We start from the raw sequence: 24,368 nt of genomic DNA on the forward strand, positions 1-24,368 counted from the left end.
TACATCATACTTCTCGAACAACTTCGCGAAGGCTCGATTACAAAAGTGAGTGCCTCCATCGCTTATTATTGCCCTTGGGGTGCCAAATCGGGTGAATATGTTCTTTCGCAAAAAACCAAGTACCCCCTTTGCATCATTTGTAGGGAGTGCTGCAGCTTCCACCCATTTGAACACATAGTCCACAACGATGAGTATGTATTTGTTGCCATATGAGTTGACGAAAGGCCCCATGAAATCTATGTCCCATACATCAAACACCTCTACCTCCTGAATTGGGTTCATAGGCATCTCATATTGGTGGAAAATATTCTCGGTTCGTTGGCATTCATCACACCCCTTTATCTATAGATGTGCATCTTTGAACAATGTTGGCCAGTAGAAGCCCGACTCCAAGACTTTTGCAGCTGTCCTTACTCCCCCGAAGTGCCCACCATATAGTGAAGCGTGACATGCTTGCAAAATAGAAGACTGGTCTATCACGGGGATACATCTCCGGATCATGTTATCAACACAAATCCTGAACAGATAAGGCTCATCCCAATAATACATGCGACAATCATGAAATAGAGGAAAGCTCGCTAGGTAGTTTGCTATGTCTGCATACCATGGCGCTTCCTCAAGACTCGTGGCTAGTAGTTGTTCATCTAGAAAAGTTTCCAAAATCTCTTCTACCTCAACCTTCTTTTCAGCTCCTTCTAACCTAGACAAATGATCAGCTACTTGGTTCTCTGTTCCTTTTCGGTCACGGATCTCCAAATCAAATTCTTGCAGCAGTAGCACCCATCGAATCAGGCGCTGTTTTGACTCCTTCTTCTCAATCAAGTACCCGAGAGCAGCATGGTCAGTATAAACAATTACCTTCGAGCCTATAAGGTATGACCTGAACTTGTCAAATGCAAACACCACTGCCAGAATCTCCTTCTCGATCACAGTGTAATTTAGCTGGGCTCCACTCAGCGTCCTACTTGCGTAGTATATAGGATGCATGATTTTATCTTTTCGCTGCCCAAGAACTGCTCCCACAGCATAGTCACTCGCATCACACATCAGCTCAAACGGTTGCTCCCAGTCGGGGGCAACTATGATAGGTGTTGTTACCAGTCTTTTCTTTAATTCCTCAAAAGCTACCCTGCAGCCATCAAAAAACACAAAAGGGTGATCTTTTTTAAGCAATTTACACAAGGGGTTAGCAATTTTGGAAAAATATTTTATAAATCTCCTATAGAAACCGGCGTGCCCAAGAAAACTTCTGATTTCTTTGACAGAGGTGGGTGGTGGAAGCTTTTCTATCACATCAACCTTTGCACGATCCACCTCAATACCTTTACTTGACACTAGGTGCCCCAAAACTATACCTTCCTGTACCATGAAATGGCACTTTTCCTAGTTGAGTACCAGATTAGTCTCGACACACCTTTTCAAAACTCTTCTCAAGTTCACAAGGCAATTATCGAATGAATTCCCCACCACTGAGAAGTCATCCATGAAAACCTCCATTATCTCCTCTGCCATATCTGTGAAGATGGCCATCATGCACCTTTGGAATGTGGCGGGTGCGTTGCATAGGCCAAACGACATTCTCCGAAAGGCATAGATACCATAAGGGCAGGTGAACAACGTTTTCTCTTTATCCTCTGGGGCAATGAAAATCTGATTATACCCCGAATACCCATCCGGGAAGCAAAAGTGGTACCTCCCTGCCAATCTATCTAGCATCTGATCAATGAATGGTAGTGGGAAGTGGTCCTTCCTGGTGGCCAAGTTCAGCTTCCTGTGATCCATACAGATTCGCCAACCTATGACAGTTCGTGTAGAGATCAAGTCGTTCTTCTCATTTTTCACTACCGTCATGCCTCCCTTTTTTGGTACACACTGAACTGGCTAACCCAGTTGCTGTCAGAGATGGGGAATATGATTCCTGTGTCTAACCACTTGATCACTTCTTTCTTCATCACTTCTTTCATGTTGGGGTTCAGCCTTGTTTGATGTTCTCTGGAAGGTTTGTGCCCATCTTCTAGTAGAATCTTATGCATACAGAAGGCCGGGCTGATCCCCTTAATGTCTGCAATGGTCCACCCAATTGCAGTCTTGCACTCAGTCAGTACCTGCAAAAGTTGTTCTGCCTACACATCTAACAAACTGGATGAGATAATAACAGGTAGAGTTGAGTTAGGTCCTAAGAATGCATACCTGAGATGAGATGGTAGTGGTTTTAGTTCCAACTTTGGTGGCTCCTCTATTGATGGCTTAGCTGGAGGAGTTTTTCTTTCCTATAAGTGCAAAGGCTCAAATTCGAGCTCCCTTTTCCAAAAACCTTGGCCTTCAAGAGCAAGTACCCACTCTGCCAACTCTTCTCCATTAGCTTCATCTAAGTTCATGAGACAGGCTGCTAGAGGGTCTTTAATGTTCAGTGCCTCATCTTCCTCCTCCAAAACTACATCCACCGCATCTATTAGAGAGCAATTAGCAAATTCACTTGATCTCCGCATAGATTTCTGCACATTGAATGTTATCTCTTCATCGTTTAATCTCATCTTGAGCTCTCCTATTTCACAATCAATTAGCTCCCAGTGGCCAAGAATGGTCTTCCCAAAATTATGGGAATTTCTCGTCAACCCGACAGTCAAGGATGACGAAATCTGCGAACGCAAACTTCCCAACCTGCACCAATACATCATCTAGAATCCCAGAGGGCCTCTTCACTGTTCGATCAGCCAGCTGTAGTAACATAGATGTGGGTCTAGCTCTTCCAATGCCTAGCCTTTTATAGATAGCCAGGGGCATAAGGTTTATGGTTGCTCCCAGATCACACAGTGCCTTAGCAAATGCAAAGTTGCCTATTGTGCAAGGGATTGTGAAACTTCATGGGTCAGACAGCTTCTCAGCTATTTACAACAGCATTGCAGGTTTGGGTCAGTGTAACCGTGGCCAAGTCCTGAAAGTCGAACTTGCGGGACATCAAGTCCTTCATCATCTTCGCATAACCAGACATCTCCTTTAAAGCATCAATCAATGGAATGTTTACCTGAATTTGTTTTAACATCTCCAAGAATTTCTTGTACTGCTCATCTTTCTGATACTTGGCCAATCTCTATGGCAACGGTGCTGGAGGTCGCTTCTTCCCTGCCTTGAACACTTTCTCAAGATGTGTCAGTAGAGTGGCCATATTTTCAGCTATGGAGTTAGCCGGGTCTAGAGCCACTGAGTGAACCACAGGAGTGATTGGAGCGTTTCTTGTTGTCCATCCTGAGTTTTGTGCCATCTTGTCAAGTAGGATCTTGCTCTCTTTGAATGCTTTGCTAAAAAATGCTCCACCTGCTGAAGCATCAACATTGGCTTTCAAACTATCTGCCAAACCCATGTAAAATCTCTGTCCCAACATCTGCTCCGGAATACCATGATGTGGACACATAACCAGTAGACCCTTAAATCTCTCCCACATTTCGTGTAGCGTCTCAGTTGGTTTCTTTCTGAAGCTCAATATCTCATCAATTTGTTGAGCAGTCTTGTTGGGTGGATGAAATTTGTTCAAATATTGCTTGACTAATTCCTCCCAAGTAGTGATGGAGTTGATGGGGAGTGAATTAAGCCAAGTCTGAGCTGCTCCTGTCACTGAGAATGGAAACAGCAACAAACGTATTGCTTTCGATGTCACGTTGTGTTGCCTCTGCGTGGCACAGATTGACCGAAAATTCTTTAGATGCTGCTGGGGATCTTCAACGTATGACCCATAGAATAGTCCCTTGTTCTGCAACAGATGTAGCATGTTATTTGTGATCTGGAATGAATCTGCTTGTATTTGAGGGACTACAATGGCAGTTGCTAAGTTGTCAACAGTGGGTTATGCCCAATCATATAGTGCTGCCTCTGGCACAAGAGGTGCCACACCCTAATCATTTGGGTCATTCACGTTGTCTCTGTTGTTTGGATGATTGTCTTCCATGTCTGGTTCAATTTGTTCGGTTGAGTTCTGTTGTCGTTTGCCTTTCCTGTTTGCACGATTCAATGCCTTGAACACTTTCTCAAGATCTGATAATTCTTCGAGCAATTCACCAGTTCTTGAGGAGTTTCTAGGCATGCACCTGTAACAACCACCTCTACAAACGTTGGAATTTCAATGGTCAGTTTAAATTGAAGAAAATTGACTACACTAAGAATTTTTGCACTTCTTTTTAAGTGCAATCAATAACACCGTTAATTCCCCGGCAACGACGCCAAAATTTGATCACGCCCAACTATGCCTTATAAAAAGGACAAAGCGGTTGCTGCAAATATATTTCGGTTAACAAGTCCGGAGTCGAATCCCATTGGGAATTAACCTGTCAATCACAACTATTGGGCTCACAGAAATTCACGTATTCAATCTTCAGAGATATTTGAGTAACAAATTGGGTGTTTATTAACTAAATATTACGTAGTAAAAAAATGAAATAATTAAGAACTAACTATAAACGATTTATAAGCAAGAATGGGAATGATCTAAGGTTTTGATTTCCCCTATTGTCGGAATCCTTTCCGCTATGGTTGCTATAAATTTGACTAAGTCTTATCTATCGATCATGAGCACTCTGCCTATCGTAACTCTCTCCCGAGTAATTACAACAATATACTAGACATATTCTCCCGAATTACGCTAGCTAGCTTTATGTACAGCTCACTTAGATCGCACCCAAGATTTCGTTATCCCTAATCCCACCTTTAAACCCTTCGTATTGATCCCTCATATATGTTAGGAGTGGTGATGTTCAATAACTACCTAAATATACACTCTCTCCCGAGTACTGCACACTAAATAGGAACAGCTAATTGAGGGCCCTTCAATCAACAGCAATAAGCATATAGTTAGTTGAACAAATAGAGATAATACTGCGGCAAATCTATATTAACATAACGAGAAAATCATCCTTCAATAGGTTCCATCAAAATCCTAGATTAGGTATTTAGCTACTCATGCTCATAGTAACAATTTCCCAAATAATTGCATAATCAAATTACAAATTAAAGATGAAGGAATGAAGAATTCGATGAAATCTCCTCCGGAAATAGTCTCCCTAGGTCTCTGGTGTGTCAACAGTCCTCAAAATAGTGTTTTTACATGTATTTATACCAAGTAGGGTCGGGCCCAGACGAAACACCCTTTCCTGCGCGAAAAAGGACTTGGCTCTGTAAAATTTGTACAGGCGCGTTGCACGCTGTGGCGCACTGTGCGGCGCGGCGGTGGGGAGGTTCTGAGAGCTGTTTTCTGACAGACTGTTGTAAAATTGCACAGATGCGGCAGTGCAATTTTCTCAGAGTGAAATTATTTCATCTTCTTTGACATCCAGACTGTAAGGACCTGTGAAATTCTTAACCAAAAACTCGGGATTTCGCGGTGCCGAGTTGGACTTTTTGGATTGAACAGTACCCTATGGACTTAGAGGAAATTGTTTCCCAAAAGAACGCATTTCTATGGCCCATTATGCGACCGCATAGTAGCTCTGCGGACCGCATAATGGCCGCAGAGTGAAATAGAAAGACTGCCAATTTTGAGGCCAGTTATGCGGCCCAATTGTGCGATCGCATAATCGCTATGCGAGCCGCATATTGATCGCATACCTGCTGATAACTAGGAATTATGATGCATCTTACACTCCTTCTTACTTGAGTTTTGATTAGAGAGGTGTACAAAATAGTCCCAAAGGCTCACATGTTGTACTTGATTGCAGGGTTTGGTCAACAAAGTGACAATTCGTCAAATCCAGCTCAAAAAGGAGTGAAACATGCACAAGTACCAAGAACAAGTCCAAGTTCAGTAAAACAGGACCAATGCGGCCGCACTCTATTCTGTGCGGTCCGCAAAGAAGAGGTTCAGAGAGTGCTCAATTCAGGCAGCCAAGCAATGCGGCCATACTCCATTATGTGCGGTCCGCAAAGAAGAGGTTCAGAGAGTGTTCATTTCAGGCAGCCAAGCAATGCGGCCGCACTCCATTTCATGCGGACCGCATTGACTTCATTGCGGCCGCACTCTATTTTGTGCGGTCCGCAAAGCTCAAGTTCAGAGAGTTGCCAAGTTGGAGGAACATTGCCAATGCGGTCCGCGTTCCATTTTGTGCGGACCGCAACAGGAGCCACCGCTGCCGCGGTGCATTTTGTGCGGCCCGCGGTGGCCAAGTTCAGAGAGCAAAAATTTCAGCCAAGAGCCTTAGTGCGGCCGCACTCGATTTTGTGCGGTCCGCACCAGCCCCGCAGGGATATTTTTGTCCAGAATTTTTGGCCTAGTATAAATAGTTTCTTTTCCCATTTTTAGGTCATCAGTTAGAATTTTAAGCTGAGCTGCGCTCGTGAACAGTGTCCTTTTACCATTTTGAGTAATTTTACAATAGTTCTATCATTGAATCTTCAAGTTTTAGTTAGTTATTAAATATTATGGGTTTTTCTTCATCTATTTCATTGTTTTCCTCTATTATCATGAGTAGCTAGACCCATTAGCTAGGGTTGTGGCTCAACCCTAGTGTGGGTAATTTATGGGTCTTGTGTTTTAAGGCTTGAATGTATGTGGGTGTTTGATATTTGGACTAATTTATGGTTTTATTGTTGAATTAGTGGTTGAAAACACTAGTTATGCCTAGTTGACTTGGGCTATTCTTGAGAGAGAGAGCCTAAGTCTATAAAAATTAGTCCAACAAGGAATTGGGGCGTACTCAAGAGATTGATAGCCCCAATTAAAGGGTTAAACTGAGAGATCATAATACCCGACTTGAACCTCAATTGCTTGCACAAATGATCATACCCAATTGATCTTGAGAAAGTCAATTAGGGCAAAATCACTCAAACTACCGAGAGGTATAGAGTGAGTAGAATCGTGCAATGGTTATATCATAATCCCCAAATATGACAACCTAGCCTTAGACACGAGAACCCGTCAAGTATCCACCTAGGAGAAAGTCACTCCCCTAGTGCCTTTTAACTAATTAGACAATCTTCAATAGTCTACTCTTAGCTTAACTTAGCATAATTTAGCATCTTAGTAGTATAAATTTAGAAGTAATATCAAAACCAAAAATGTTTAGAAGTGCAATTAGGAACAATTACGCAACTCCAATTTAGATAGAAACTCAATTCCAATCTCTAGCTCCATGTGGAAATCGATCCCGCCCTTCACGGGTAAAAGTTGCTTCGACCACTCTTGCTACTTTATAGTAGTACAGGGTTGGCCTCGATCAACTTTTTGGCGCCGTTTCTGGGGAGCTAACGGTTTTGGCTCTCTATCTAAATAGTTTTGTGTATTGTTTTTCTTTCCTTCTGTGTTACTAATTTGTGTGTGTCACAACTCCAGGTACAAAATGGCAGCAAACAACAATGACCCTCTTGGAAATGTGGTTGCGGGGGAGGAGGTAGATGATGTCGGAGATGATGAGGTGCCTCTTGTACCTCAAGGACAACGAAGAGGCCGCCAGGCCAATGTAAATGAAAATATTCCAGACCCTCCTCCGCCACATCCAAGAGTGGCTCCTCGAGTACTTCCCAACCAAGGCTACGCTAGTGCAATTGTCCCGCCCCGGATCCGGGAGGGCAATTTCCAAATTACTAATGTGATGCTAACATTGTTGGAGCAGCGCGGGTATTTCACGGGTGCTCCCAATCAGAATGCTTACAAACATCTCAAGGGATTCGTGGATACCTGTTGGGGGAGCAAGCAAACCAATGTGTCCGAGGATGCACTTCGGTTGAGACTTTTCCCATTTTCACTTAGAGGGAAGGCATTGGATTGGCTAGAGCGACTTCCCAACCATTCCATCACTACTTGGGATGAGTTAGCGGATAAGTTCATTGCCAAGTTTTTCTCACTGGGGCACCTGGCAGCATTGAGGGATGAGATATTAGCTTTCAAGCAGGAGCCCACCGAACCATTACACGAGATTTAGGAGAGATATAGAACCATGGTGAAGGAATGCCCCAACAATGATATGACAGAGGCAATGATACAACAGACCTTCTACCGGGGCATCAACACAACGAATCAATGCATAGTGAACCAACTTGCTGGGGGTAACTTCATGAAGCTGCCTTATGATGAAGCTTGTGCCATTCTTGACGAGATGGCTGACACGTCCTCTGCTTGGCAAAGTAGAGCCAATGTGCCACAGGGTGACCCCATGGTCACTCACTTGCACAAAGAACTACATGACCATGGGCAGGCTATAACAGAACTTACAACAACAATGAACCAATTAGCAAAGGCACAGTTGCAACAAGTTCAAAATCCTCGCCAAGTGAATGCCATGGAGGGTGTCAACATCCTAGTGAACAATAGAAGACAAAGAGGTCAACCGAACCAAGGGAGCTCGGATCAATTTGACAATGATTGTGGTGGATTCCAAGATGATGGTTATGATGGGCAGAATGAAGAGGTACAATACGTGAATAATTATCAAGGCCAAAGGGGAAATTCTTCTAACCAACAACAACAACGGAGACCCCAAGGCAATTAGGGTAACCAACAACAAGGCAACAACAATTGGAATAATCAACAACAAGGGAACAACAATTGGGGCAACCATAATCAAAACCCGAATTGGGGCAATCAAAACAACAATCGGAACAATCAAGGAAACTGGGGTAACAACAACAATTGGGGTGGAAACAACAATCAGGGTAGATGGAATAACAACAATCAGGGAAATCATGGGCAAGGCTTTTAAAGGCCCCCAATGTATCAACAACCGAGCAATCCACCGCCTTTTCCATCCCAAGGACCTAGTTCATCCAACAATGACATGGGGAGAATTGAAATGATGTTTGAACAGATGGTGAAGAAGAATGCTGATTCCGATGCGCAGTTGGCATCTCACAACACTTCAATCAGAAATTTGGAGGTTCAGCTAGGCCAAATCTCACAATCTTGAATACTCGCCCTAAGGGGGCTTTACCGAGTGATACGGTAGTTAACCCAAAGGGTGGGAATAATCATGTTATGGCAGTAACTACAAGGAGTGGACGAGGCGGTGATGTGAATGCCTCCAAACAAAAGCAAATTTTGAGTGATGAAGTTGAGTTGCAAGAAGATGAAGTTTATTTGGTGGTTGAAAATGTGATTGATGAAAAAGTGAATGAAGAAGTGAGGATTGATGTTCAAGATGCCGAGGTGGAAACATAGAATGACGTGAACCCGTCTAGGGAACACGTAATAGACATGTCGGAGCCGGTTGTGCCAAAAGCCAAGGCACCCTTGCCTAGGCCACCTCCACCTTATCCTCAGAGGCTAGCAAAGCAGAAAAATGAGAATCAGTTCAAAAAGTTCTTTGACATGATGAAGAGCTTATCCATTAATGTACCTTTGGTGGAGGCTTTGGAGCAAATGCCTGGCTATGCTAAATTCATGAAAGATTTGGTGACGAAGAAAAGATCCATGGACTGTGAAACTATTAAGATGACCCACCAAGTTAGTGTTATAGTGCATTCAATGGCTTCGAAGTTGGAGGATCCCGGTGCTTTCACCATTCCTTGCACTATTGGAAGTGCGGACTTTGCTAAAGCTCTATGTGATTTGGGAGTGAGTATCAACTTGATGCCCTACTTAGTTTTCAAGACTTTGGGGATTGGACAGCCGAGGCCAACTTCCATGAGGTTTCAAATATCAGATAGATTGATGAAAAGGCCTTTGGGTATAATAGATGATGTGCTTGTTCGGGTGGACAAATTTATCTTGCCAGCTGATTTTGTGATCTTGGATTGTGAGGTAGATTATGAAGTTCCGATCATATTTGGGAGACCTTTCCTCTCTACGGGGAAGGTCTTAGTTGATGTGAAAGCAGGGGAACTCACTTTCCGTGTGGGTGATGAAAAAGTGGTCTTTTATGTGTGCAAGTCAATGAAGCAGCCCAATTGTACCGAAGTGTGCTCATTTGTGGATCTTGTCACGGCTGTGATAATTGATGATACTAGTGCAATGATCAATGTGGAGGACCCTCTAGAGGCCGTATTGTTGAATCTTGATGTTAATGATGATGCGGACATGGAATGGGCTCTTATTCTTATGAGCCTAGGAAACTCTCTTTGGATCTTGAAAATAGAAAGAATCCTCCAACAAAGCCTTTAATTGAGGAGCCTCCGGTGTTGGAGTTGAAGCCATTGCCTCCACACCTCAGGTATGAATTCTTAGGCCCTAGTTCAACTTTGCTAGTTATTCTTTCCTCTTGTCTTACTAACATGCAGGTAGATGACACATTGGTGGTGCTCAAAAAGTGGAAAAAGGCAATGGGATGGACTTTATCTGATATTCGAGGAATAAGCCCCACATTCTGTATGCACAAGATTATTCTTGAAGATGATGCAAAACCCTCCTTGGAACATCAAAGGAGGTTGAACGAGGCAATGCAAGAAGTTGTGAAAAAGGAGGTGATCAAGTGGTTAGATGCCCGAGTTGTGTACCCCATCTCTGACAGCTCTTGGACTTCGCCGGTGTAGTGTGTGCCGAAGAAAGGTGGTATGACCGTGGTGACCAATGCTAAAAATGAACTAATTCCAACCCGGACAGTTATCGGATGGAGGGTGTGCATGGACTACCGCAAGCTGAACAAGGTGACCCGCAAGGAACACTTCCCATTGCCTTTCCTTGACCAGATGCTTGATCGTCTTACTGGGCGTGCCTTCTATTGTTTCTTGGATGGATATTTTGGGTACAACAAAATCTTGATTGCTCCGAAAGATCAGGAGAAGACCGCATTTACTTGTCCATATGGCACCTTTGCCTTTTCTCGGATGCCTTTTGGGTTGTGTAATGCACCGGCGACATTCCCAACAGTGTATGATGGGCATTTTCACCGATATGGTGGAAGATATTTTGGAGGTGTTCATGGATGACTTTAGTGTTTGTGGGTGATTCATTTGATGAATGTTTGAAAAATCTGGATAGAGTGATGGCCCGTTGTGAAGACACCAATCTTGTGCTCAATTGGGAAAAATGCCACTTCATGGTTTAGGAGGGCATATTGTTGGGTCATAAAATTTCACAGCATGGTATAGAGGTTGACAAGGCTAAAATAAAGGTTATTTCAAGTCTTCCCCACCCCCCCCCCCACTTATGTCAAGGGGGTTAGAAGTTTTCTTGGGCATGCGGGGTTCTACCGGAGATTTATCAAGGACTTTTCGAAGTTAGTGAATCCTTTGTGCAAGCTGCTAGAAAAGGATGCCAAGTTCGTGTTCGATGAGGGATGTATGCAAGCATTTGAACTTCTCAAGCATAAGTTGACCACCACCCCTATCATTACCGCACCCAACTGGAGCTTGCCTTTCGAGCTCATGTGTGACGCGAGAGATGTTGCGGTTGGGGCAGTTTGGGTCAAAGACTGAGCAAAATGTTTCATCCAGTGTACTACGCGAGCAAGACAATGAATGATGCTCAAAGGAACTACACGGTAACTGAGAAAGAGTTGTTGGCTATTGTGTTCGCAATGGAAAAATTTCGGCCGTATCTCATGGGAGCCAAGGTCATAGTGCACACCGATCATGCAGCTCTTAGGTATTTGATGACGAAGAAAGAATCCAAAGCTAGGCTGATGCGATGGGTCTTCTTACTTCAAGAGTTTGATTTGGAAATTGTGGACCGGAAAGGTAGTGAAAACCAAGTGGTTGACCACTTGTCCCGCTTGGAGGAGGCAGGGAGGCCGTGTGATGGCCTAGAGATCAATGATACATTTCCCGATGAGCAACTACTTTCTGTGTCAATGAATGATATGCCATGGTTTGCAAATGTTGCTAATTACCTTGTGACTGGTATAATCCCGTATGAGCTCTCTTCTAACCAAGGGAAGAAGCTCAAATGGGATAGTTTGGATTTCTATTGGGATGAGCCATACTTATTCAAGATTTGCACCGACGGAGTGATCCGGAGGTGTGTCCCTGAGGAGGAGCAGTTGAGTATCTTAGAGGCTTGTCATTCCTCTCCCTATGGTGGCCATCATGGCAGGGCGATTACAGCTTCGAAATTTTTTAGTTGTGGGTTTTACTAGCCAACTTTGTATTAAGATGCAAGTGATCTTGTAAAGAGGTGTGACAAATGTCAAAGAGCGGGTGGTATTTCGAAGAAATATCAGATGCCTCTCAACACCATTCTAGAAGTGGATATTTTTGATGTGTGGGGTATTGATTTCATGGGCCCATTTGTAAGCTCATGGGAACACCAACATTCTAGTGGCGGTTGACTATGTTTCAAAATGGGTCGAGGTCGTGGCTTTGCCCAACAATGAAGCTCGGAGTGTGGTTGCGTTTCTCAAAAAGAGCATTTTTACAAGGTTTGGCATTCCTCGTGCAATCATAAGTGGTGGGGGGTCGCACTTTTGCAATAGAGCTTTTGACACCTTGCTTGCAAAGTATGGTGTCAACCATAAATTTTCTACTCCTTATCATCCTCAGGCGAGTGGCCAAGTTGAAGTCTCAAACAGGGAAATCAAGAGTATTCTGTCTAAAACGGTCAATGAAAATAGGACCGATTGGTCTAAGAATTTGGATGATGCTCTATGGGCTTACAGGACTGCTTACAATACTCCGATTTGTATGTCTCCGTACCGGTTGGTGTTTGGGAAAGCTTGCCATCTACCGGTTGAGTTAGAGCACAAGGCTATGTGGGCTTTGAGAAAACTGAGTCTTGAATGGGATGTGGCAGCAAATCTTCGTGTGGAGCAACTTAATGAACTTGATGAATTCCGATTCCATGCCTACTCCAGTTCATCCTTGTACAAGGACAAGATGAAGTACCTTCATGATAAATATGCTCGTGGCAAGGAGTTCAAAGTGGGTGATTTGGTTCTCTTGTTCAACTCTCGGTTACATCTGTTTCCGGGAAAGCTTAAGACAAAATGGAGTGGACCTTTTGAAGTGGTGTTTGTGACTCCGTTTGGTGCACTTGATTTGAAGAACAAAAATGGGGAGGTTTTCAGAGTTAATGGGCACAGGGTCAAGCACTACCTGGGAAAAATTAATGACATCCACGTGGTGACACTTCTTCATCTAAAATGATTTGATGGTAACCTGCGTCGTGCCGCGACGTTAAATCGGGCGCTTCTTGGGAGGCAACCCATGTGTCTTTCTTTTCATTTTTCTTTGATTTTCTTTGTAGTATAGGATTTATTTTTGGACTGACTGGTTGTGTGATACTGTAGGATTGTGTTGATGTAGTGCAGGACCAAGTGGAAAAATTGATCACTCTCTGAAGTTTGAAATGCGGACCGCACTATATTTTGTGCGGCCGCAAAGGACTCAGTGCGGGGGCACAAAATCAGTGCGGACAGCACTGATGGTTGATGCTGAAAATTAGCTCTCTGAAGTTTGCCACCGCGGCCGCATTACATTTTGTGCGGTCCGCGGTGGACCACTGCGGCCGCAGAGCATTTTGTGCGGTCCGCAATGGTTGCCTTCTCAAACTTTCATGTTACTGAGTAATGCGGACCGCAATGCCATTTTGTGCGGTTCGTGGTGGGTAAGTGAGCTTGGGCCCAGGACCTTTTTCTATAAATAGGACCTGAGGCCCTCCATTTGAACTTTTCGATCTTTTGACTCTCAAAAACCCTAAAATCACTGTTCATCGCTGTTCTCTCCCTAAAATTGCACGAACTCAACTGATTTGTTTCGATTAATCATCAGTGCATCTCATTTCTAGTAACTTTAATTCCTTTGTAGTTGTATAATTTTGCTAGTTTCTTTTGATTTTTATTTTTTCTCTTAGTTTTTCTTCTTTTCTTCCCATTTTTCTTTTAATTTAGTAGCTTAGGTTAGTTAATCCTGCTTTAATTAGGCATAATTGGATACAACACTGAAGCAACACCTAGGGAATCATTATTAGGTAAAAATTTGGACTAAAAATGGACAAAACATTGAACCCTAGGTTGGTGGTGCTGCTGGGCACTCAGTGCAGACCGTGGTGATTTTGTGCGGTCCGCAATACTATTTTGTGCGGACCATGGTGGAATAAACTTCTGAAGCTGAAACTTGAGGGTGCGGCCGCAAAGGATTTTGTGCGGTCCGCGGTGCCTCAATGCGGACCGCAATGCATTTTGTGTTGTCCGTGGTGCACAGATTCAGAGAGTGAGTAGTCTGGAACCCCACCTCCGTGCGGACCGCAATGGATTCTGTGTGGTCCGTAGTAGCCTCTTTGCGGCCGCACTGCATTTTGTGCGGTCCGCATTCTGCAACTTTTTACTGTCTGCAACTATTTTCCTGCAACTCTGAATTTCATTGATTATATTGATACTAACAAAGCATAACTGAATGTTGTTTGTAGACAATGGTGAGATCACGAGGCAAATGTGATAACAACCAGGACGAGGAGAGTCCTCCTGGGGGAGGAGACGTGGAAAGATAAAGTTGAACCCCCAAGTTCAGGAAGCAATAAAAGCAATAAGGAAGGCGATCCAGGCTGCTGATAGAGCTACTTCCCACTCATCGGGAAGTGAGTATGAGCCTTCTTGGGAAGTGTATGACTCTCACTCCGTCCCGGAGTATATAGATGACTTTCGGACAAATTTAGACTGACAGATGACCCCACTCCTCAAGGCTCTTCCACTGCCCGAGCACCAGTGCGTGTATCTTCTGAGTCGTCTAAGGGCTCAGCCGCTGGCAGTGGCAATGAATATTCCACATCTCCTACAGCTTCACTATCCGGAGAGAGCCCCGTAGCAGAAGAAGGGGATGAAGTAGAAGGGGGTGAGCCTCAGGTGGGAGGAGTAGAGAGAACTAGAAATCCGGAGGCATGGCAGGACCGGTTTGTGAGTGAGGTCGCATATCACAAGTTCAAGACCAAAGAATCAAGGATTAATTCGACAAAAATCATAAAGGGCAGCCTATAAGTCGAGTTCGAGAAAAGTATCCATTCGATTACTAAGCCCAAGGGCTATCCGAGTTTGAGGAGTTTCTCGCTCGAGAATTGGGAAAAGGCCTAAGGTCTATCCTTATAACAAGTTTGAGCAAATGCCCGCTCGACTGCAAAGCCCAAGGGCTACCCGAGTTGGAGAAATTTCTCACTCAGGGACTACAAAAAGATCTAAGGAATAACTTCATTTCGAGATCTCGCTCTCATCTAACTCGGGCTCGGGATTTGCGATGTTCCGAGTTCACCTTTAAGCTCAGCTCGAGGATTAACGAGAACCTCGAGGGGTATTATATTGATCAATTAAAGAACCTCGAGGGGTATTATATTGATCAATTAAACACCTAAGGGTTTATTATGTCCTGAGCTCAATATTTGGGCTAGCCATTGAAATCATATAATCGAGTCTTTTACGAATAAAGAGAGAATAAAATTCAGCATGGACGGAAAGTTATACAAGGATTCTTTTATACTTCCAAGAAATGTTTACGAAGTATAGCTACAACACCCACGAAGGATACTTACACCAGAACAAAGAAGCAAAAAACAAAAGCCAAAAAACCAAATCCAATTCTAAGACCACGTCGTCGAGAGCATCGACTTCGGAAATCTTCTTCTCGGGGACACCATTTCAGATCTTTGGAAACATTTATATAGGGTAGGAGGCCCTAGATAGATATAATTATATCTCCAGCAGCCAAGATTGAGCATTCCATTGAAGTTTTGAGCCACAATACATTAAGAAAGAGCAAGCAAATGGAAAAAACCAAAAGGGGTTGCAAGATGCACGAGCAACAATCCACGAGTGTTCATCCTCGGAACTCTGTTCCGGTGTGGGATGCAAAAGTCAGTAGATAATAGTGCCACCTCATTCCATGGAAAGCAAATGAATGAAGCGCCACACCAGGTTGAAGTTAAGAGAGATGAGCAGCAGTGTAAAGTCCGCATATCTTCTGATACGGGATGGATTCACTGCCTTTCTCTCGTTGTCTCGAGCCGAAGCTTTGAAAAAGGAAGCCTTGGCGTAACTGGTAAAATCGCTGCCATGTGACCTTGTGGCCACAGTTTTGAACTATGGAGATAGGTGATTAGAGGAATAGGTAGAGAAGGTAAAGGACTAAAAGTAGGTGAAGAAGGAATAAGTGTAGTTTTTGTTCAGCCAAGTAACCTCTTATTTATAGAAAGCTGATGACGGGACCGACGGCTCGAGTGGCTAACAAAGGCTGAACGCATTTGATGTTTTGGGGAAGCACACTGACATGACATTTCCAATCACTTCATGCGCCTACGTCACGGGCATGACGTCATCACGAGTGGTTCGGGAAAATTGAGGTTCAAATCGTTTCTTATCGTCTTATTCTAAGAAACGCGGGGACTATCTGTATACGGTAGAGATCGGAGAGCTCGATTTCTAAGACTGGATTATACTCCGAGTCCGAGTTCTGGAAGCTCGAAGTAAGAATAAAGCCAGGCCCGAGTGAGTGCACCTCGAGAAGCAAATCGGGGACCCATCATGATCTGCCTCGAGAGCAGTACAATTTTGACGGCACTCAAGAAAGAGTGCGAATTTCTCAAGGACATGTGGGTCAGGGCATAAACTATAGGATAAGTTTTGTACAAAATAGTACAAGTCCGTACTAGGCCGTTGCACAGCTATACCAATAGAATTCTTTATCATAAATGGAAATGTACTATATTAGGGTTTTTCCCCTCCTATATAAAGGGGACCCCAATCATTTGTAAGGATATCTCATTCTCTGCAATAGAACATTCTACTCTCCTTTTCTTGTTTACCGTACTCAACAATTGTTCTTCAGCTTTATTGTCCTTACTTTATCGTTCATACTTTATTGTTCTTAGTTCACCTCGAGGCCCCTGAGATAATCAAGCTTGAGGTCCTTATTGCTCTAACAATGCTGTTTTGGTTCATCAATTCCTCTTACTTAAACCTAATATTACTTGTATATCCACTAGTATTAGAATATATCACATATCTTTAAAACCACAAATCATATTTAATTGTTACTCACATTTTTCGAGGTAAACAGAGGTTTTTGTTCATCAATCTGCCTACACAGAAAAGGTATTGAAACAGTTTTACATGGATGGAGAACATGCGTCAAGTACGTCGATGGTTGTTCGATCACTTGACGTGAATAAGGATCATTTTCGACCTCAAGAAAAGAATGAAGAACTTCTTGGTCCTGAGGTAACATATCTTAGTGCAATCGGTGCACTAATATATCTTGCTAATACAACAAGGCCTGACATAACTTTTTCAGTCACTGTCCTAGCAAGATATATCTCTACTTCTACAAAGAGACATTGGAATGGAATCAAACAAATATTGTGGTATCTAAAAGGGACAACCGACATAGGCTTATTTTATGCCAATGATTGCAGTTTCGATCTTGTTGGTTATGTCGGGTATTTATCCGACCCACCCAAGGCTCGATCTTAAACCGGTTATACGTTTTCTTGTGAAGGCACTGCCATATCTTGGCGATCGACTAAGTAATCAATCATGGCTAGTTCATCTAACATGCTGAGGTAATTGCTATTCATGAAACAAGTCGAGAATGTGTGTGGTTGAGGTTTGTAATACATCTCATTCGAGAAAAATGTGGTTTAAAGTGTGACAAAAAACCACGATTTTGTATGAAGAGAATGCAATATGCATTGCCCAATTGAAAGGATGATTCATAAAAGGATATAGGACAAAGCACATTTCACCAATGTTAATTTTCACACATGATCTTAAAAAGAATGGTGTTATCAATGTGCAACAAATTCTTTCAAGTGATAATATGGCTGATTTTTTCACAAAATCTCTACCGACATCAACCTTCAAGAGACTAGTATACAAGATTGGAATGCGAAGGCTCATGGATGTGAATTGATGCTCTCATCAGAGGGAGTTAATACGCGTTGTAATCTTTTTTGCTTACAAGGTTTTGTCGTCCATGAAAAGCTTGACATGCATTTAATTGATGTGGTTACAACCTACCTTTATGGCACACTTAATAACGAAATATACCTGAAAATTCACGAAGGATTTAAACTACCCGACGCACATAATTCAAAGTCTAGGGAAATGTTTTCAATTAAATTGCAAAGATCTTGTATGGTATAAAGCAATCAGGAAGAATGTTGTATAAGCACCTTAGTAAGTATTTATTGAAGGAAGGTTATATAATGATGCCATTTGTCCATGTATTTTTATAAAAAAAACAACATCGTAATTTATTTTACTTGCCATATATGTCGATGACATAAACCTTATTGGAACTCCTACAGAACTCCAAAAGGCAATTGATTATTTAAAGAAGGAATTCGAGATGAAAGATCTAGGAAAGACAAAATTATGTCTCGGTTTGTATATTGAACATTTGGCAAACGAGGTTTTTGTTTATCAATCTGCCTATACAGAAAAGGTATTGAAATGGTTTAACATTGATGGAGAACATACGTTAAGTACTCCGATGGTTGTTCGATCACATGATGTGAATAAGGATTTGTTTCGACCTCAAGAAAAGAATGAAGAACTTCTTGGTCCTGAAGTACCATATCTTAGTGCAATTATTGGTGCACTAATGTATCTTGCTAATATTATGAGGCCTGACATAACTTTTTCAGTTAATGTGCTAGCACGATATAGCTCTACTCCTACAAGGAGACGTCGGAATGGAATCAAACAAATATTGCAATTCATTATATAGCTCAGATAAGAAGTCTGAATCAGGCCTGCCTATTGGTTGTAGCAAGTGATAATTAACGAATGCAATTCCAGTTTTATTCAAGTAGTTACCTAAGGCTTGCCTAGGCGTAATAATGATATCCTATGAGCACGATATCTATAATTTTAAGCAGACAACCTGAGATCCTTTAGACATGCTTTCTAACGGTATTAAGTCGAGGCATTGTTTCAGAAACATATTAAAGAAGCGGCAGATTACTAAATTAATCCAATTCAGAATAATACCATGATCTAGACGGCTTTTCCCAACTAAATTATTTTAAATTCTATAGGCATGATTTCTATTATAGCCATTTAGATCCTATAGGCATGGTATGTAGGTGTATGAAAGCTGACTTGGGACTTATAGGCGTGATTTCTAAAGGAAACGAGTTTGGATACATGCTGTAACGAAAGTTGAGCTTCAATTACTTTACATCCTATAGGCATGATATCTAATTGTAGAGCTGATTTTTAACCCTATAGGTATGTTACCTATTATTAAAGCCACTTATGTCCTATAGACATGATTTCTAGTTGTGTGAAAGTGAAGCATGCAGAATTTATTTTAAACAAAGCACGGATCCTATAGGCATGTTATCTAACAGACCAGACTTGAAGCAAATTGACCCTATACGCATGTTATCTACCCAATCCACCCACAATGTACAACTACCCACCCTTTTCACAATCCCCCGATATTGTTTACAAATTATTACGGTCCAAATGATTGAATTAAAAAGGAAGTGCAGAAATAAGAAATTACAACCAAAAGAAGCCTGATCTTGACTTCCTATCTGAGTTATATAATTAATCACTTCAATGCCAATGTTTCAAAGCCTTTCTCATACCTGAGTGTGTCAAAGTTCCCTAAGTATCTCAGGGCATCCCGGGCAGTGCTCACACCTAGGTCTACATAACCAAATAGAATGAGTGCAGTGTGGAAGGGCCAGCCCCTTATGTGTTCAAGATCAGAAGGAACTCAAGGGTCCCAAGGCAAGACTCACAAAAGAGGGGCAGAACCTAGGTTCTAAGAGTATAGTGGAAGTGGAGAACAAAGATTTATTAAAACTGGGTTGGGAATAGTAAGTGGTAAAGGGTGTGTTGAAAACAGTTGTAGTAGTGAAATAGAATCAGATATCATTCAAAGGGGCAAGGGATTATGGGATTCATTGTATAACCCTAGCAGGGGTCTGATTTGGTCACGCACAACAATAACTGATGCTGGCATGGACACAAACCATCCAAAGGAACACAAACACATATAGGGGATATGAGGGGTTTGGGATTCATAAGGTAGCAAGTGCATAGCAAATGACTGACATAGTACACATATAAGTAAGCATTAATCTAAAAGGGAACGGGAACATACTACAGCATGCTAGTAACATAACATAACTGCAGAAACATAAGCAGAGGTAGACAAGAATGAGGAACTGAAGCAACTTATAGAAACATGTTATTGTTGAGACTTAAAAAATTAACTAGGACATACCAGTAGAGAAGAAAAGTGCAGTAAGGAAAAGTAAGCAAGATTCCACAGTCTAGCCTTGGCTTTCAGCCGGCTAGACAAAGCAATAGCACAAGTAGCAGTAAAGAAAGATAGAGTTTTTGAGTGTAAGTGTGTGCTCTGAACTTAAATTATTCGTCTCTTTAAAAGAAGAGAGGGTAGGGTATTTATAGTTTTGAAAACGAGTAGAAATTAAGGTAATAAGTAAAGTCCTAACACAAACATGGAAAGAATCACAATCAGAATCAATTAACACAAGTGATTCTCTTTAATTAAGGAATCACTGCTTAGCGGATACTAACAGGTTTTAATTAAGGAAAGAAATTAGTTTGGGACAGATTGATTATTGCCATATAAGGGGGCAGTAAAAGCATGAAGTAAATAATAAAGTCTAAGTACAAAACATGCTTAGTTTTGGGAAAGGATTCAGCAAGGTAAGACACCACAGTAATTAAAGGGGGGGAATCAATTAATTTAAAAAAACGAATACAATTAGGGTTCATAAGAAAACCTTTTGTAATCAGTCGCGACATTGAAGGAGTCAGAATCAATCAAGAAAGGGTCAAGATTCTGCACCTCAACATATAAATAGCAAGGAATGAACATGCATGCAGAGTCAAACATGTTGACACAAAGAAGCAACACAAACATACAGTAGTAGCAGGAATAAGCTAGGATTCAGTAGTAAAAGAGATCTGCTCGAAGCACAGTAGTCAACAAAGTCAAGTAGTTACGCAGAATCAAAAGGGAAGAGAGCATAGTAACGGGTATAGAGAGTCAGAAACCAGTAAAGGTCTCACAGTAAAAATAAGTGAGGAAAACCTTCTAAGAAATCAGGGCTTTAACAGTAGTCAAGCTTAAGAGATGATAGGAACTCAGAATCAGATAAGTCAAACAAGGAAAAGAACTTAATCGAACAAGTATACACTCAAACAAACAAGGATGGTTTCAAAACTCGGATAAGACCAAAAGTCCTAGGGTTTTCAACATGCTGAATCAAATAGAAGGAAAGCATAAACAAGTTGTTTGAACATAGTGAAATCATGAAACAACACCAAAAAATCAGAGAAGCGGTCTTTAAAAAGAAGTTAAGAGAAACCCTAATCGTTGAAAATGAAGAGTCACTTTGAAAGAAATCGGAGAATCTTTGAAAAACACTTAAGAAGTTCTTAGTAAGCACAGATCTAAGATAGATTTGAAAGAAAATTGAAAGGTCTTAGAGCTAGGGTTTCAGAAAACCCAAAAAAAGTGAGAAAGACTTTGAAAGTTACCGATCTAGCCAGAAAAGTCAAAGATCTGACTTGAACGGCCACGGATGGTTGGAGAAAGACCAGGGATGGCCGGAGAAAGGCCATGAATGGATGTTGAGCAAGGGCTGGACCAGATCTCTTTGAGACCTGGCCATGAAATCTCACAAACGGGACACCATGAGATGCAGGAGGCCGGTATACACCTCAAACGGCCATATGAGACCATGGATTAGGTGGGGATTGAGGTGGATTAGGGTGGAATTAGGTGGCGGCGGCTAGGGTTCGTATGAGGTTGCAGAGAGAATTGAGAGGGAAAGGGATTCAAAGGCGGCGGGTGGTGAGAAATGATTTAGGTTTAGGGATCGTTCACGGTTAAAAATGGAAAGGGTGAATGCTGGTCGTTGATCTAAATGATCAACGGCCTAGATTAAAGAGGGTAGGTAGCGATCCGGGTTTGGGTCGGTTTAATTGAAATTGGGTCGGGTTTTAACTAGAATTGGGCTGGGGTAATTAGGGCCTGATTTGGGTTATAATTGAAACCCAATTTGGGCTAAAATTTAAANATGTTGAGAGAAGTGTTAAATTAATTGGCTTGCCTAGCTCTTATTAGTAGGCTCCATCACGACTCCCGAGGGTGGGAAATCCAGGTCGTGACACTTAGTGCATAGTATAGCGTAAGTTTATATATTATATATATATATATATATAAGCTATATTCGATATAACATTACCTAATACACTTATACTTAGTGCATAATATAGCGTAAGTATATATATTATATATATTCGATATAACATTACCTAATACACTTATACTTAGTGCATAGTATAGCGTAAGTATATATATATATTATATATATAAGCTATATTCGATATAATATTACGTAATACACTTATACTTAGTGCATAGTATAGCGTAAGTATATATTTTATACATGATATAATATTACCTAATACACTTATACTTAGTGCATAGTATAGCGTAAGTGTGTATATATATATATATAGATATAGACACACACGCACGCTTCGTAGTACTATTCATCCCTTGTATTACAAAAGTATTAACGACTTATATTTATATTATTTAGATAGTAAATACAAAAGTGATTTTTAATTTTGACCATTATTGACCTGAATAGAGACCAACTTTGGTCGCTAATTATACATGAATTTAATTTAGCGACCAAAGTTGGTTGCTAAATTTAAATAAGATTTATTTATATTTTATATAATATTTAAATTAATAATATGACTATTAAAATTTTATAACTGGGTCCCATTTTGGCGACCAAGGATGGTCGCTATCTGCCTACCCTTTAATTAGCGACCAAAATTGGTCGCCAATTTTAAATTATATATATTTATATTTTATAATTTTTTTAAAATGATAATATAATTATTAAAATTTTATGGGTGGGTCCCGCTTTAGTGACCAACATTGGTCGCTAATCTCAGCAAACCTTTGACCAAGCAAGTCTGACCAGTCCAGTCAATAGTTTGACTAATTTAGCGACCAAGTAGCGACCAACCTTGGTCGCTAATGTGTTTCAGCTATTTATTTTATTATTTTCACTTGCTTAGCGACCAACGTTGGTCGCTTTTTGCCACAGACCAACTTTGGTCGCTAAAGATTGATACCTTTTTTCCGGAATTCTAGTAGTGGTCAAAACCAGACACCCCGCCATATGTATACAAAATAACCTCCGTATACCTGTTAAACTTGTATGCAAAGGCTAATTCAAAATTTAGAGTTAGTGAGTTTAAAATAAGTTTTAATTATTTTGCATATGTATATATAGTTCGTGTCCAAAAGTAATAAGTTCATCAAACCTACAAAACACATCCTAGATCCCGGTCAGACAAGCTCAAAACTTGTCCATATAAAACTAGAACGGTTAATTGACAAATTCCATTTGACCACAAGTTGGGGAGAAAGGAATATTCCACAGCCTGACAATATCACCCAACCCCAGCCATTGCAAGAAAAAAAACATTCGTAATTGAACTGTTAATTATGAGCTACCAGGGATGTTACAACAGCATAGGATCGACTGTATTAATCATTTGTAACCATTCTGCTATATGTATAAAAATCTCATAAATGGGCAAAAGCTTAATTTCTGCAGACACACTGTTCCAGACAAAATAAAAAGTACAGTAATTATTACTGAAAAATACTCTTAATCTCACTAACAATGAAATTGACTAAGCAGTTCATAAATTGTTCAATAAGGACTCTGTGGCCCAATGGATAAGGCGCTGGTCTACGAAACCAGAGATTCTGGGTTCGATCCCCAGCAGAGTCGATTGTCATTACATTTTTTTGCTTCACCTGAGCCAAGTTTCCATCGGAAACAACCTCTCTGCAAAGGAGAAGCAGAACTAATCCTCAAGGCCAATCTGAAGTACTGCCAGAGGAGAATTCTTAAAAGTCACATATTACAAGGAGATCAATGTCACCTTTTATTCGAGAGACACACTATTTTAGTTGTCGAATTCGAGAGAGATGAAAGGAAAGTTTTCTCTCGAGACCAATCCAAAGTGCTGCCCAGGCCGGAGATGTATCGACACATCATAAAGAACTCATCTATTGTTTGAGAATCAAAAGTAACAACTTAGAGACAAAAATCAAAGGATATTTAGAGCTGTGCGAGCAAGAGAGCAGTATTACATAATAATCGACACTCAGGGGCACAGTTGGCACACGAGGAGAATGGCTGATGATGAACATCTAGTTGGTGGCTGAGTGAACACCCAAAACGCTGGCTGAGTGACATCAACTGTTGAACACTCGGGATGCTGGTCGACTGAACACAAGAAAGATAGCCCACATCTACACGTGCTTCTGGTATGAGGCTAGAGACGTTGGTCGAGTGGCCTTTATTATTCTGCCCAATGCAGGGTGAACACCGTGGACACTACCCGAGTGACACCGACTGAATTCATGAATAACCATACAACAGCATTGTCCAAGACTCTAGTTGGGGCTGCTCAGGCTCTCTGCTGCTCAAGGTAGAATCATTGTAT

The 24,368-nt window shown here is 41.5% G+C and overlaps 1 non-coding gene across 1 annotated transcript; it reads left to right on the top strand.

The window, feature by feature from the left end:
* The first annotated feature begins 23,574 nt into the window (after positions 1-23,574).
* TRNAR-ACG lies at positions 23,575-23,647 on the top strand. The gene has a single exon. It is a non-coding gene; the product is annotated as a tRNA-Arg (tRNA).
* Positions 23,648-24,368: the final 721 nt, after the last annotated feature.

Source organism: Nicotiana attenuata, unplaced genomic scaffold (genome assembly GCF_001879085.1).
Source record: "Nicotiana attenuata strain UT unplaced genomic scaffold, NIATTr2, whole genome shotgun sequence".
NCBI lineage: Eukaryota > Viridiplantae > Streptophyta > Magnoliopsida > Solanales > Solanaceae > Nicotiana > Nicotiana attenuata.